Here is a 17,076-nt window from a genome sequence, read left to right as displayed (position 1 = left end):
CTGTTCAAACACACCTTTAACTCAAGGCAGCAAATTACATTCTTGGTCTGGATGCTACACATTCTGGCAACAGAGTGCTCCTGCTTTAAACAGCTTCTCCTGCCCTCCAAACTGTTTTCACGTGAAACGTGGATAACGACACAATTTATGATAGACTTGATGAGCGCAGCAAGACTGGCAAAAGCTTAAAGCACACGTGCAGCCTGATGCACTTCTATTGTGTGCACTTTCTGTCCAAAACAGAGCAACTTTATCGTGTTTGCTTTCTAACCCTGCATTTGTGGTGCATTTTCTTCTTCCACAACCAAGTAAGAAAACAGATGTCTGGAACCCTTACAATTACATCATGAGCTGCTGCGTTTTGATCAGTAAGCTCATTTGTAAACTGAACGACTTCAGCCTGAAACGTACTCATCTTGCTGCAGACACCCAGCACCACGTTTGTTCGTGTTCACAGGGACCTTCAAGGCCGAAGACGGAGGAAATGCCTGAATTTTCCCCCGGCCCCTCCTCGCCTCTCGCCTGCCTTGGCAGCCAATCGTCGCCCTGGGGAGGGGGGGCTGGAGACAGCCCCAACCCAGCGTTTGTTTTAACAAACATTTCTCACTGCCTATGAGGAAACATGCTGCTGCCCAGCGCTCGGGGAGGGTGGGATTTCCTTCCTATTGTCTGCCTGGCTCAGCCCGCACTGCTTCAGAGCAGAGTTCTGCATTAACTGTTTCGAGCTCTAGGTTCTTTTTCCTGTTCGAAACTTAATGGCCAAAAGAGGTCTGTAAAGCACGTATATTGGAGATCAAACAAAATGCTGGTAAATTCAAGAACTGAGGCTAACAAAGACTGGTTGGTACAGCTTCAGATCTGGATCTTAATAAGCATTAAAAAAGTGTTTTCCAACTTTTTCCTGTATATATATATTTTCCCCGAAATCAGAACAACTGAGAAATGCATTATTTTCTTCTTCCATGCATATTCAGAAGGTGATATAATACATGTGGTTGCCCAGGGGACCTCGTGAGGCTATCAAAACACTACAAAACAAGACCCATGAACACTCGCATGTAAACCGTTGGCTTGTTTTTCTACACTTGATTTAATTCACTGCCCATCAGCTCAGGCAAGGTAAAGCAGTTACGGCTGTAGACACTCCCTAAATGTTTGCTTTAGAATACCTTGTTCTTTCCAAAATCAAATATTTGTATCCTGAAACAAATATTTGGAGTTGGTCCAAACCAGCCTTTACAAACATGTTAAATACAACAAATTGTTGGCAAGGGGTAGATTCTGGGTAAAAACTGTAAGCTAAGACACACCATAAAGATTCAGTTCTGCATGTGCTTCTGCATTTGTGAAACCATGGCCTAAATATTTATTTGACAGTTCCCTATGGGTCTTGAGAGATAAAGGGCTAAAACCTTTTTATACTGAAGATAGCTGAACTTCTGCCTTAAGTAAATATTTACATAGGTAAGGCAAAGGCACTGTGTCAGAGTAATAAATCTTCTCACTGAAGAACCGGTGTGGAAGTGGAGCTTTGTTTTGAATTTATGCCAAAGAATCCCTCAAGCCAACCCAGTGGTACTGGGTATCTGAATGTTCTAGCTGAAGAATTAAAGGCAGCTATGTTTGCTGCTAGCTACACTGCTCTCCTGTTCGCTTCTGGGTGCAAAAAAAATGGTATGCCTTTAACAAACCCACTTGCACAAACCTGTTAGCTTGAATGAACAGTTGAAACAGTAGAAATGATAAGGATCCAAACATCTTTACGTATAGAAATACAGATTAGATGCAATTTGTACAGAGGTTTCAAAGGAACCTAAGGGAACCAAGCCACCAATATCCCATGGAAATTTGGTATATATTTCAACCGAGTGTCTTTTTTCTTTAAATTACGGGTCTGAACAAAATCAGAGCCAAGCATCACAACTAAATGCTTAACACAAGGTAGCCTTTCTGTAATTCTCCTGACAGCAAATCTCTTCCTGAGCACCCTTCTTGCTTAAACAACAATAACACAAAAGAGCCTGTAAATTTCATTTGTTATTTGTTATTAAAAACAATATGATGAAGTTAATAAACTACATTATCACTGTTCGGTAGCTGCCCAACCCCTCACGTACCTTTGAAAGCCGATTACCAGCACTTTTATTCCTATCTATTTATTTAAGATAAAGTAAAATGTTCCTTCATGTTTAACTACACAATAGAAGTAAAGCTTTATCACTGCTATGCAACAAACTCTTATTTGCATTTTAGTTCTGAAAAGAGCTCTATATATCAGTCTCAAAGAAGTGTGGTTGGAGACACCACTAAAAATCTCATTTACTAAACACACTGGAGAAACTTTAACTGCTCAGCATGTAAATTGTGTTAAATCCTTGACTGCATGGGCAGAATGGATGCATCTTTTTAATGCTTAGCAGTCAAAAACTACCGTAATAATGCTAATGACTACTCATGCAAGTGAAATTATTTGCATGCCTAAATTTTCACAGAATGAAACTTACAGTGTACTTCTATAAAATATGCCACATTGTGGATCAAGATTCATTAATGACAAAATATGTTATTTTCAATTATTTGATCATTTAAATACTTCAGAAACTTTATTAGTTGTTTTTTTTTTTTTTTTTTTTTTTTTTTGGTCATGTATTAATAACATTTAACAAATAGTTTATGTAAAAACAGGATAAAATGTCAGTGTTCTCATGCTACAACCATATATATATATACATATATGCCTACGTAATTGTATATTTCATAGTACTATAGAACTCCTAATCCTGCAGTGAAAGATCCACAGCTTTGAACATACAGCCAGCCAGTTCTGGGAGAGAACAATGACTCCGTGTGCTTTAGTTTCTGTTGCTCGAGATGAATATCCACTTTTGAAAATGTTTTCCATTATTTTTCCAAGTTGGATTTCACAATAAGAGGAACTGGCATGTAGCAGAGTCGGGTAACTGGTACATATTTCCCCTGCATTAAGAGAGGATCTAGAACTAACAGCGTGATAGAATACATTTATAATAAATAGTTAAAGATCTGCTTCACGTGTATAAAAAAAAATAATAAAAGAAACAAACAGCAACTCCAGTAGACACCACTAGAGTTCTCCTTCTCCCAAATATCCCTAGCACCATCCTAAACCCTGTTTACCCCAGAAACCTGAACTGTGGACAGACAGAAGAGGAGAGAGAGAGAGAAAATTCAGACACAATAAAACTCTGAGGGGAAAAATATGTGGAAGGAGGAGGCAGCAGCGGCCTGGGGAAGGGATTGAAAAGTTTCCCCTGGCTTAACTTCGCCCCCCCTGCAGCAGCAGAAGCAGCGGCAGCAGCACAAGGTGAGAGAGACTTTTGAGTCTGGCAAGGAGGGGTGTGTGTGTGCGGGAGGGGGGGGGGGTGTTGAATTTACAGCCCCGTGGATATTTCTGTGTCTGCCTCCCTGGCTTTGGGGTGCTCGTGGCACTGCGTCTCATGCTGGGTGGATTTTTTTTTAATATGATGGAGGATTATAAACATGGCGCCTTAAAAAAACTACAAAATCATGTACACACTGTTCCAAGGAGATGGGGGAGAGGGGACAGGGGAAGGGCTGGGCACGAGGGGAGGGGGCAATCCTGCCCCGTGGGGGAGCATATGGGGAGGGGGGAGCAATTATACTTAATAATAAAATGTGTGGGGCCGCGGGGGGTGGGGGGATGGAAGGCGGGATTATATATATATGTATGTATGTATATAGATAATATTTTTCGGAGTGGGAAGGATTATCGCAGCCCGCTTGGAAATCGAGGAGGAGAAGGGGACGGCGGCAGAGCGCGTGTGATTATTAACGGCGATTATTTTTGTCCCTACACCTTCCCCGCTCGTATTTCGGCCGCCAAAAGCCGGCGGTTTCCCCGAGTTGCAGCCCTCCCGGACCGGTCCGTGCAGAGCCGGGAGTCGATGGGTGGTGGGGAGAGGGACACATAGAAACGTTCCCGCGGCGTTCCGCGCGGGCCTGCAGGGTGCGGAGGAGCCGGGGACTCGCGTGAGAGGCGAGGCCGAGCGGGGTGTGGCGCAGCCCGGCCTCGGCCCCGCCGCTCCTCAGCTCCGCTCCCCCACGCGTGGCGCCCGCTCTGTTCGCCGCGCTCCCCTCCTTTCTCCCTTTCTCTCACTTCTACCCCACAACCCCCGCATTTCCTCGCTGAGATGGGGGATGCCTATTCGGAGGACGGGTCTCGGCCCGAGTAATGGCAGCTGCTCGACAGCGCCGAGAGAGACGGCGGCTCCTCGCAGGCCGGGAGCGGGACCACGGCTCCCCTTCCCCGCGGGGTTGGGGAGGAGAAAGGGACGAGAAAGGGGGTGAACTCGGAGCCCCGGCCCTTATGCCTCCGGGCTGCTGCGGGAGGGCTGAACCGCCTCCGCGGCAAGAACGGCCATGGAGCCGAGCGGACAGGCGGGGGTTCGACTGTAAGGTCCGCACCGCCCGGCCTCCAGCGCATCCCCGAGGCCACAAATCCGCCCCGGGGTAGAGACGAGCGGCCCGTTTTCTGCGCTCCCCCTTCCCCCACCCCCGTCGCTTGTGATGGCCGTGCGGAGCCTTCGCGCTCCCTCCAGAAATAGTTCGCCCGGTGTGATAAGGCCCCGCGGGCCTCGGCGGTCGGGCTTAAGGAAAAAACCTAGACTTGCTTTTGGCGGCATTTTTGTTGGTTTTTTATGTTGTTTGTTAGGCACGCCCCCCGTTCCCCTAAGCCTTGTCTCTGCGTAACTCCTTTCTGTTCACTTTCTGAGGCGTTGTCCTCCATCCCCAGCCGCGGGGATTGTCCAGAGGCCTATCCGTAGCCTTTCTTTTATGAGGAAAAGATGAAAGCGTGTGTGAGGGGGGTTTCCCATGGCGGGGATGATCAGGAGCTTTCCTGACCTTCCCAGTGTGACGGAGAAAAGTCCTCCTGTAAAATATTAAGGAGTTGGAAAACTTTGTGCCTCGGTTTCGGTCCTGTCCTGAAAGCAGCAAGTTTAATTTGGGATTATATATTATTTTTGTTTGTTTGTTTGCAAAAGTGGAAAGTGCAGGTGCTGCAGCAAGGGGTGACTTAAGGAGAGGAAAAGGGATTAAGAAAGAAACTCTTTAATTTGGCACTGGTTGGTTTTATGATTGCATAATTTGCTAGGTAACGTCCTTGAATCGTCTACCACAATGTCTGTACCACAGGAGTATTACTGTTTGCTGTGAAGAAGTTTTATATGATCTTGGTGCAGTGAAGAGGACCAAAGGTAGAAAATGCTTTCTTGTCTCAGTGATGCTTTGTTTTGTTTTCTTTTCTTGCACTTCTACTGTAATTCATGGTAGAAAATTGCTGAATTGACCTAGGGTGAGCACTGGGACAGGTGTTGGGGTTAGGGTGGGAGTGGAAGTGCCGGCTTGTGGTTCAGATTGTAGTCCTTTGGTCTGTTTAGGCCTCATCCTTCAGTGGGAAGAACCTGGCATCTTTCCACACGTTTTTCTTTCTTCTTCTTTTTTTTTTTTTTTTTTTTTTTTTTTTTTTTCTTTCTTTTTTTTTTTTTTTTTCTTCTAAATCTTACCAACGTTCAGAGCCTGCTACAGAACACCTTTAGGGAAGTCAGCTACTTGCTGACTGCTGTTCGATACAAAAGTGAAAGTACCCTCAAAATAATTCCCTGTGTGGATTGTTGGTTACTGCCAGCTTTTTTTGTGCCGTAACAAACATTCTCTGTCCTGCAGATATGCAGTGGGGGGCAGGATGGGGTAGGTAGTACTGCGGAGAGCACTTCATCCTTCTGATTGTGAGTTTGGATATACGAATGGAGTAAAACATTACTGTATTGATGGCTGATTGTTGGCTGTGCTGTGGTTTGTGCGGTCATGGAGAGGCACCTGCAATGTGGTGTCAGAGGCAGCACCCAAGGACAGAGGGAGTCTTCTGGAACACTTCTTTACCTGAAGAAAAATGACTTCTTATGAACTGAATTGCATGATGGAAATTAAGTCATGATAAACAAAACGTAATTGGAGTTCTGAGTGTGCAGGTATTGGGTGAGAGCATTTAATCTTTGTCGGTGTGCTAAGTTTGCCTTGGCCCTTTACATTATGTGCCAAAAGTGTATTTCTGAACTTTTTAGGAAAAATAGGATGCTGCTGAAGCAACATGAATTTCCTGTCTGTGATCACTGTGCTCACAGTGTGTGTAAGTGCCAGACTGTTTGCTGTAATGTGGTCCTGTGTCCATTGTGTTGGAGGCACTGGGAGGTCTGCATGCAGTCAGTGTTCAGGTGGCTGGGTGTCCACCTGCCTCTATAGCAGAGAGGAGGAACTTTTAGGGGGAGACTTGAGGCTTTGATGGGGAAAGAACCTGGACCATCTTTTCAGCCTAACATTGTATCAAGTGCAAATGAAATAGTGAAAGGTTGTGAAGTGTGTTCAGCGTTTTCCCCTTATTGACAGTACAGCCTGTTGGTTACTATTCATGACGTGGTGCTCCTGGAAGAGAAGAGGAGGTGGGTGGACAGCAGATACATCTTTAAAGTCGCATTGAAGTGGCTCAAACTACATCTAGGCTTTTTTGAACTGCAGCATGGGATCCTCTGAACTGTGTTAGCTACCACCTCTGAATTAGGATGAAATACTTCAGCAAGATAAAAGACAATATTTGAAGGTGTTTTCTTAATTGTATGTCTCTGGCCCTCCATGTAAACATCTGCATTGTCTAGTCTGTCAGAAAAATGTCTTGTTTCACACAGTTTGAAAATCAGGGAGAATTTTGGAATAAGAACTACTTTAGAATTGGCTGTCTGTCTTCCATCAGTTGAGTTTACGAATCTTGTTCAACTAGCTTTCAATATTTGCTGCCCTCCACAATGCTACAGAGCATTTAGTTCTGGGAGTTTTTAAGAGCTTCAGACAGTGAATCCCTTCAGGATAAAAGATCTGAAAGAGGAACAAGAGTTCCTTGTAGCAGATGGCTTAAGGAAACTTCTGATTTGCTTCTTACATTGATTGAAGTGTTTTTATCTAGCTTCAGAGTGGTATACATGTCAGTAAAAGGGCTTTTATCCGTATTGTAGGTTGTTGTAAATACTAAGTAGAACTATTAAAAATATATATATATATCCAAAGTATGTGTGGCTCACATACCAGTGATAAACGTAGCTCATAAAATGCTGAGCTGTTCAAAATCACTGGCCATATGTGTAAAAGACTTCTTTTTTTTTTTTTTTAAGTAAGTTTCAGGATGTGGTGAACACTCCCATGGTACTTGGAGCGTGGTGCCCTTGGTAGTTGGGCAATGCAACATATGTCATCTTTTATATAGCTCATGTATTTTAGTCTGTCAGAGTTGGTTGCGCTAAGTGTTGTGAACAAAGATTGTTCTTGTCAGCTTTTAGATGATTTTTGATCAGTTGAATGTAAATTTAGCTCATAATTGGGTTATTGTTCTAAGGTTTAATCTGCCAGTTGGGAGAGTACAGCCTGCAAAATAGGTAGTTTATGCGATGAGGTAATGATTCGATTTTGCAGAAATTTCTTTAAAAGTTAACCCTTACATTCCTACAAAGTTTTAAGTAATACTCAGCACGTTGTAAGGATTCAGTCTGTTTTTTTAAATTTTTTTTTTATTCTTAAATACAGCTCAAATTTGTCTTTAGATAGTGGGAAAAATGTTCCTCCAAAGACCTTTGTTCCTGGATATAGTATGGCTAACGTGAGCATGGACTGGTAGATAGTGGAATAGCTGTGTATGGTATATATGATATAGTGTAGGCCTCTAACTGAGCATGTGAGTCCATGTGGCACCTAGAACTTGTTTTCAGAGACCTGTCTGCATGCCTCGCTCTGGGAGACCAGGGCTGTGGTGGACCCATTTTTTTCAGTATCTGGTTTGGTACACATTGATATAAGATGGCTGCAATCAAGTTCTTAAAATACAGAAGATATTAAAGGTGAACCAATTTAAGATATAAAACCTCACAGAACTAAGGGCTAATCTTCCTTGTTGTGTCTCAAGGAAGTTTCATTCATATTTTTAATGTCTAGATTTTGTTTTGTTCCCTTTGAGACAAGCAAGATCTTTTAGTCTTGTGGGCAGATGACAGCAGGCACGGTGGTGGGGCACTGTGACATGACCATGAATCCAAGTTAATGCTCATGTCATCTAATTTTAGGTCATGGGGCTTTGGTAATATCCTGTCAAAGACTGATTCTATAACTCCACAACACAGATAAATCCAGGGTGTTGTTATTGAGAGTTTCGTATGCAGAAACGCTTTTTGATTTATTTATTTTTTATCATTCTAATCTCACATTTTCCACTTCAGTCAGTGAAATGCAGTTTGTGCTGTGAGATAAGTATAGAGACATATAATTTGAATTGAAAATACATTATTGGTTAAAATGGCAAGAGCACAGGATTTCAAAATTACATAAAGATCTAAAATTGCAAGTATTGTTCCTGGTGCCACAGCTGTCAGAATGGCTTTGAATATACCTTCCTACTATATGCGAGTAGTATAATTGCAGAATAAACATTGTAAATCAATAATTATGACTCTTCATGCCAACCGTCAATTGCAATATTGCCTAAAGGAAATTAATAATAAATACTTTTTGCCTCAGTGTTTGTGAAAGTTGTTGGCCAAAAAAGTAAAGTTGAGCATACCTGCCAAAATACCAATAACTTCTCCTTCACTTTTTCTGTGGTGACATTATTATCTGATCCATTCAACATAGGTGGATGGGAGCAGCAGGTTGGGATAGTGTACTTAGTTCCCTAACTTGGTCAGTGTCTCTTATCTTACAGTGTTACTTTTTTATTGGAAACTTCTGGAGCAGCAACAAAGTGAGGCAAAATGGTGTTGTGGGAAAAGGATCAGAGGAATCCCAAAGCAGCTACAAAGAATAGGCAGAGAAAAATAAATTGGAAGGATGTAAGATATGTTTATTGCTCAGTAAATCTTCACCAAGGTCTAGGAGACAAGAGAGCTATATCTTTGTTAGAATGCTGTCATTTCTATTAAGTCTCAGACAATGTTCAGTGTTCACTAAGAGATCCTCTCATCTACAAATAACTGAAATTACAGATGTTTCTCCACTCAGAAACCATGTAGCAGACACATTTGCCATGGCTGATCATGCCTTTTTACTGTTTTTTGGTGCTGCCAGTAAAGGGAAACTTCCAAAGAGAAGGTGTTGTGCCTTGCAGCATAACATCACAGTGCACACATTCACACATACAACAAGTGGGAAATTTACCTCAAAATTACAGAGTTTGGTCTCTCTGATTTTCCTTTGGGTCATTTGTTAATCGTGAGATCAGGACCTTCTGAGTTGCCACTGGCTGCAGGGTGAGCTGCCCAAGGTTCCTGCCCAGTCCCTTCTCCACAGCAAATTGCTTAAGATTCAGGTTCAAAATTGTACAAGATCAAAACAAAAGAATAGCTATTTCATAAAATGTAATCATAGGCCACTGATTGTTCACTGATGAAAATTGATGATGTTCGCTGCAGAAAATTCATCGTTACTGGGAGATTAACATTAATATGATGATGGAGACCTTGGTCATATGAGCATTTCTTTCAGACAGACATAAGAACGCGTCAGCCTTGGAGCACACTGATCAATCAAGTTTATTTTTCATATTTTTTTAAACTTAAATCTTTACTTAGAACTCCTGTGTTAAAGGAAGACCGCAGTTGCACTTCATTTTGTCTGTATAATTTTAAGTAATATTCTATTTTGGATACTTCACTGGAATATTGTGTCATGTTTGAGTTTTTCATGCCTATTGATACCAGCTGTATGAATACTGCTTTTTGTACGTGCTGAATTTTGCACTGCTGGTTGTTCCCATTGAAGGTAAGGCAGTTTCCTACGTACATGTGAATTCTTGAAGGAATTTACAGTATCCATGAGCCAAACAGAGGAAATACAGATAACGTTTTTCTGTTAGTGACTTTTTCTATAACATGCAGACTGTGAGATATCAAGACTTAATTATAAGTAAAAGAAATAGGTAAAAGAGGAAATGTGATCATTATCAGCCATTTTCACAGGAACCAGTCCAGCACCATTTTTAGCTTCATATAAACACAGTTGAGGCTTTAGGACATTCCTAAGAAACAACTGCAGGAACCTTTCCTTGGGAAGTGGAGTTGCAGTGTCAGTCATCTTTCTTGTGAATGCTGATGTTTGAACATAACGTAGCATGCCGAATAATATGGCTTCAATACCAACATTTTCTAAGTAAGAAACTTTTTGTAGCTCAGTGTGGTTGTGGGTGAGAGGAGTTGTACATTCACACAGCAGTAATTCCCATTGACCTCTTAGTCTGCCTAGGACATCAGGTCAGGTTAATTAAAAGCTGCTGTAAATATTAAAATCTTTTCATTTTTAATTTATTATTATTATTATTATTATTATTTTTAAAGATTGTTTTATTTCACTGACATGACTTGTTGAAGGAGGGTTTGCAATTGGGCTGGTGCTGATGTGTACCTGGGGGCGTTTCAGACTGGCTGCTGTAAAGCAAGAAGCCTGGCTGCTATCAGTCCAGTAATTGCATCTTGCTGTTTCGTAGCTTTGTTGTCATCACCTCTTGCACTGACCTGTTGTAAATAAGCTTACAGGAAATACTCCTAAGAAAGATTCTTCCTTTTCCTGTGCATTTTCCACTCACTGGCTCCCAGAAGGGATCTCTTAATTCAGAAGCATACTCTCAACTTCTTTCTTATTCCACACGAGAGCTTCTCTTCCTGTTCAGTTTGTGCTTTTTGGGTAATACAAATTATTGGTCAGGTACCTCTAGGTGCCGGTGCTATTAGATTTTCTGATCCACATTGCCATTTTTGTCTCAGTAATTCTGAAGGAAGATTTATAAGAGTAACCTGTTTACAGATTGTCCAACAGTAAGCCTAACTCGAATCTCTAACTTCTAAAGAGGTGTAGTTTTCAATCAGATGAAAAGGTTTCTGTCCCTTGCAGTTGCACAGAAAATGACAACAGTCACCAGCTGAAAGTAAGCAGAGGTACAGATAGCTCTGAGTCCAGGTGTGCCCAGGTACAGAGCAGCAAATGCTCTGCCAGGCTAGTGGGTTAGCTGGGCCAGGGGGAAGAAATGGTGTCCAAATTTCAGCTTGGCTTCTCTTCCATGAAAACTGCCTTTCTTAAACAAATTGGCGTGTTTTGCTATAGAGTCTGGCAGTGGCTGGAGGCAAATCTCAGGTGTCTCCTAGAAAGGAGCCAAATATCACCAATTTTATGATGTAGGAGGAAGTTATAGAGAACTTTGTTCCCCTGCAATAATTAGATCTTGGTTTCTGTATTACGCAGCAAAAATCGTGTTTATTCCAAAACTCATTTTGAGTATTTCAAATTCTCTTTTATATAATAGCTGAACATTTGCTGTAATGACATTAAAGCCTGCTTCTTTTTGGGTCAAGCCTGTTCTGTCCTCTGAATGCCTCGCAGCCTTCCTCCGCAGCGCTCTTTCTCTGGTATTTATCCAGAGCTCCTCCCTCAGTGGTAGGAAAGAGCCACGTGTACCTGCCTGCTCATGCGGCGTTTGATGGAGATAAGAGACCTTGAGGGGTGAGTTAATGCAAGGCCCTGGTGGTTGTCTGCTGAGCTGGGAAATACACGTATGAAAGGAGGAAAGAGAATTTGGGTGAGATGTGCATTAGGTGGAAGTGCAGGTATACGCAGCACAATTGGGTTACTTTGTTAAAATAGTATGGTGAAGTACCACCGACTTCAGGGGTGCAATATTGGTTTCACCTGCAGAAAATTTCCTCCCGACTGTCTGGGAATGAGAATATATAATGAAGTGTCTATGTGTGAGTGACAGTGAGAGAGAGTGCGAGGGGGAGAGCGCATGCACACATTTTCAGGCCTGATTGATTGTATGAAAAAAAAAAAAGAAAGAAAGAAAGGCTGGAGTTGAAAGAACATTATTTCAAATTAACGTTCATTATCTTCACGCGTGACATAACAGTTCACTCTGGACCAGATCCTGGCGTTGTGATGTATCTTGAGCAGAGATCGCATTTTCCTCGAATGAGGTTATTCAGTATAAGAACTGCAAAATGTAGGCTGATTTTTGACAATAAAAATGTGTTGTTTGCTCACCGTGTATCAGAGCAATGCTGCATTATTTCTCCTAGGGACACGTGTGGATTTTCATGTATTTTTTTTTTTTTTCAAATAAATGGTTACAGTTCTTTGAAATACAAAAAGTAAGCTAAACCTTTCCTTGGATCTCTGATCTCTTGCTTCGAGAAGCTTGCAGCCATTTTAATTCATGCTGCATTCATTGATCTATCAGATTATTTAATCACATTGCAGCTCAGTCATCTGACTGTTGGGCAGCGTCGAGGAGTTCTGTGATATCGTTGGGTTATTGGCTTCTAAATGGCACTTCTGCAGAAAGAGGAGAAGGAAAAAAAAGAGCAATAAAATATTTCTGTTACCATGTAACAGTATAAAGGAAAACACAGTGGAATTCATAGTCTTATCATGAAATATATATTTCTTTTCTGTACGTGGTCTAAATAGAAAAAAAATTGTTCACAGAATCAAACAAAAAGAGAAATTATTTTGATCTTCCTTGGCAGTTTGGCTTTAAGACACAGAGTTCTGCAGCATGAAGTCATGTAATTAGGGAGGCATCAGCTTGCTACTACGTATTTTTATAACACACATGGTTATAAAACAAAAACTGCATTTAAAAATGATCATCGTAAGTAACTTTCTAAATCTAAAAACACCTCTAAGAATGGCTTCTTCTTTAATTTTAAATACCACCACGCAAAAACAAACAAACAAAAAAGGTGAGAAAAGCCTATTTTTTGTATTCAGCAGCAGGAGGAAACTAATTTCCTAGACCGTAAGTGCTGCTATTGTGCTATGGTAGGGGCACAATGATCTAGATACATAACAAGGGAAGAAATGTGGCAACAAGTGGTGTGTGGCAGTGGAAAGAGGACAACAGAGACGTGATGCTCTCAAGTGTCTGGTGTTTTCAGAGGGAGCTACTCCCAATGAAATAAACCTCAATAGGCAATAGGCCAGCATACTGTATAAAAAGAGACGGTAGATTCTCTGACAGTAGTGTGCTTGGCAACAGTGGCTTATAAAGGACCATCCTTGTGCTTCTCAGTTAATTCCCCACAGGAATGAAGAGTTCATGCTCTTCTGAGGTGTTGTTTTAGTTTGCTGTAATGCAGGTGGAACAAGAAAGAAGTAAAGTTTTATACAAATGTGGGCTTCTTTTAAGTGAAAGCTTAAGAGTCCAGAGATGCTTATCCCCTCCTGCATCTCTTGGCATTTCCTTGTGCATTCTTGATGTATGCTCAAAACTGAATCAAAGGAGTGGGTATAGTTGTGTTAAATACTGTACCTTCAGCAGAGATGTTCTAAATGGGAGTGTGTGTCAGTTGCTGTTTGTTGTTGTGTGCTCTTACTAAGCAAAATACTGAATGGTTTAATGCTCTATTTTAATAGCTCACGTGCTTCATTACAACCATGTATGACAGTTTTGGTACAACTTCTTGTCTTGCTTTCATCTGAGCTATGTAGGTTGTGATTCCTTCACGTATTACACAGTTTGTGCACATTAGGGGTCGGACTGTAGATGAGGAATTTAAAGGTTGTTACGAATACTGTCCCCCGGCCAAGTGTAGTGAGGCAGTTTAAATGAGGATGTGATGTTTGTACTTGCTTTGGGGAGAATGTTGCATAGGCAGCAAATTCAGATGAACATGCTGTGCCCATACTGTGTGTTCTTTGCCTCTTGACAGTGACTTTGGTCATGGAAGGGTAACTCAGCAAGTTAAAGTAAGAAAAAGCCACACAACATAATCTCTATGGCAAAGGAAAATGTGAGTTGAGTGATAATGGGAGCAAGGAGTCTATTGCAGTTTGACATCCTTGTGGATTTTTGGGGAGCTGAAGATATCTACTGGAAGGTGCTTCAAGGGCATGTGCTCTTTGCTAGTGGCAGTGTGGGCTGTCCCACCTCTGTGACCGGGGTTTAGGGTGGCGGTGAGATGGCAGCCCAGGTCACCTTCCTGGGGTGTGATAGCCAGGTAGTCATCATTTGGATCAATACAGTGAAATGCAAGGTTGCAGAGGTCTCAGACCTGTTCATGTCTACATCACTGACCTTAGGAAGCACAAGAGCTTTTGACAGTTTGAAATTACAGCGCTGTGTTTGAGCTTTACTTCAGAATTCAATTGAATTAATGAAATTAATTGTGGAGAGCAAACTGTAACTGTGGTTGCAGGCACCCACATCTCTGGCACCATGCTCTGCATTGCTGTAGTTTGCCTTGCATTCCAATGATGACCTTCATTCCCTGCATCTTGGTCTACAGCAAGCTGCAGTGCAGGTGTTTGTTAATGAGGCTCCTGCACCCTTGGCAGGTACACTTGGTGATGGGAAAGGAATAGCTTATACTGTACTGCTTTGAAATTGTGTTGGAAGAATATGTTTGTGTTGTTATGATTTTGACTCGTGAAATTGTTAATCCTAACAAGAGTCAGGATGCCTCGTGTCCCAGCCCAGTTTGGGGTACTTGCATTCTGATTACCCACATTTCTGACCAGTTTCATCTGAAGTTTGCTTTTATTTACATAGTAACACATATTTACTTGGCAGTTTACAAGTTAGCAGCAGAGGCTGAACAAGTGAGAAAAATCCCCACTTCAGTATTTGTGCATGAACTAATGTAGTGAGACATGATAGGGTACAAAGAAATTACAAAGTAGCACTTTCAGACATAGGGTTGATAGGAGAGGTGGGTTCTCAGAGTTTACAAAATAAAAGAATGTAATCCATAAAGTGGAAGTGTGAAAGAAGGAAGCAAAAGGCTGATGGAGAGAAATGAGAGGTGAAAACTGAGTAGATCTGGAGGGCACAAGAAGAGGATCGTGGGAAGAGGAATGGTTTGAAAATGCTTTGTTATAATACACTTCCTTCAGAAAGCTGGTACACCAAGAGTTAAGTTGCTAAGTAGTGCATGCTGTTAAATGTTTGATGTATTGTGCAGCAGAAATGGACATAATTCAGTGGTTGAGGAAGTAATGCCCGTCTGTATTGTGGTTAAAGCTGTATTTCTTTTTTTTTTTTTCTTTTTCTTTTTTTTTTTTTTTTTTTTTTTTTTTTTTTTACAAGGTTATTCTAAGAAAATAAGATTCAAAACAGCAGAGACTGGCGTTCTGCCCAGCATGCAGTTCACCTAAAGATAGCAGTTTGATCCAGCTTTACAGCATGACTTGGGCACGCATCTTGCATGGGTATCAGCAAGGGAGAGGGAGTCCGTTTACATGGCAGTGTGTGCACAGAGCTGGGATTTGGTCAGTCATAAACCTGCACACGGCCTGTTCCACCTACAAAGGCACGTTGTATCATTTACCACCCCACGTCTCAGAACTCTGCTTAAATTATAATAGGGACAGCTTGCTGCAGAGTAACAGGTAGGTGGAAAAAAGTGCCCAAGCCACATCCTGTTGTGGGGAGTTGTTCTGTAGAAATACAAACTCACAGAGCTCTGAGGTATTAAAGCTGCAAGCTGCATTTAAAACAAAAAAAGGATGAGTATTGGTAATCAATTTTAACCTGGAATGGATTTCCAGAGTTGAAAATAATCCAGCATGAAACCATGCAGCATAACTGTATCAGACTAATATTTACAAGAACTCCCCCAGTGTTTTTACAAAAATACTTACGTCTGCTCTAGTGATGCTTCACGCACAGCCCAGATGTACCCCATCTGACACAGACATTAGGAGTGCTTGGAAGAAAGTTATAAACAATTCTCATTTGGAAAAGGCAAAAAGTGTCTTTCTGAATAGTACTTGCGAGTGAAGTTGTGCTCATCTTGACTAAGTTGTCTACAAAAGGAGAGTTTTGGGTTTTGTTGTTCTTTTTGTTTGGAGAAATGGAAAAAAAAAGTGGTTTGGAAACGTTTTGGAAATCTCTTGGAATGTGCGTCGTAACATTGATGTTTCTCATTGTTAGTGATTGTTTTTATGTGACTTCAACTGCTAATAAAAGTAGCACATAATGTACTGTGTGAGGGCGTTTGTACGATGGGATGGTGTACGCGCCCTTCAAAGTTGGGGTTATTTTTATTTTGAGCTTGTTGACATTTTTTGGAATATCTGGCTTGGCGTTGTTTTAGAATTTCAACAAAAATGTTTTTCATTTCAAGTCACGCGCACACAATAGTATTGAACTTTTAATCTGTTATCTAGCAATATAGATTACTTATTCTGTTGTCCTTTATTTCCTCTGTAACCCAGCGTAAGTAATTTTACCTATTTTTCATGGACCAAGAGAACTGAGAATTCCATCACGAGCCTTTGTAACAACAGTCAGCTTCTGTCATGTATGAAAACCAGCCTTTCAGCCCTGTCTGTAGGGCAGACAGATTTTACCAATTCAGCAGCATATGCCTAGTTGGCTTTTTTCTGCCACCCTTTTTCATGGAAATAGGTAGGATTACTTCAGTGAAGAAAGCCACCCAGAACCCACATGCTGCCTATTCTGGGAATAATTCTGGCTTCTTATTTTTTTTCCTTTGTATCATTTATTAAATCTGTTAGGGAATATTCGCTTGAGGCTAAAAGAGTGTGGACTCTCACGTAAGCCCCATGAAGGCCTTGCACGTGGTGTTTACTGCTTCTGCTTTTATCATGGTGATTGTTTTCTGAGGCTTTTGCAGGAGATAGATGCATTCTTATGGACGACTTTCATTTTTCTGCCTAAAGTGATGGTAGAATTATACTTTTTAATCAGCAGATTTTATTTATTCTACAAGTTTTACTTCTGTTCTTCTGCCTCTAAAGCAGAACTTGATTTCCACACTCTTATGTCAGGTGAGTATCTACTTCTGTGTTCACGCATTCAAACATGGCAGGCTATTCACGCATGTTTCTGAAGGGTTTAGCAGTTGAGCCGTTTCCACATGGACTGTCAGAGTTGATTGGAGGCTGTGTCAGGAGAAGATGCTGTTTGAAACTCCATCCTTACCTTCACCGTAACACCACTCACTGTGTGTTGGTAAAGCAGTGCTAGACTGG

The 17,076-nt window shown here is 41.5% G+C and overlaps 1 protein-coding gene across 5 annotated transcripts in view; it reads left to right on the top strand.

Moving 5' to 3' along the window:
• Window positions 1–3,070: 3,070 nt before the first annotated feature.
• ZMYND11 (zinc finger MYND-type containing 11) overlaps window positions 3,071–17,076 on the top strand; it is a 100,826-nt gene continuing 86,820 nt past the window's right edge. Inside the window, exon 1 of one of the 5 annotated variants that reach the window (XM_072327555.1) lies at window positions 3,071–3,343. The gene's annotated coding sequence lies outside the window, so the exon portion shown is untranslated. The remainder of the gene's footprint in view (window positions 3,344–17,076) is intronic. The other 4 variants (XM_072327556.1, XM_072327554.1, XM_072327558.1 and 1 more) reach the window with 4 other exon arrangements.

Source organism: Excalfactoria chinensis, chromosome 2 (genome assembly GCF_039878825.1).
Source record: "Excalfactoria chinensis isolate bCotChi1 chromosome 2, bCotChi1.hap2, whole genome shotgun sequence".
In the NCBI taxonomy this organism is placed as follows: Eukaryota; Metazoa; Chordata; class Aves; order Galliformes; family Phasianidae; genus Excalfactoria; species Excalfactoria chinensis.
This window is presented reverse-complemented; position numbering and strand designations above follow the sequence as displayed.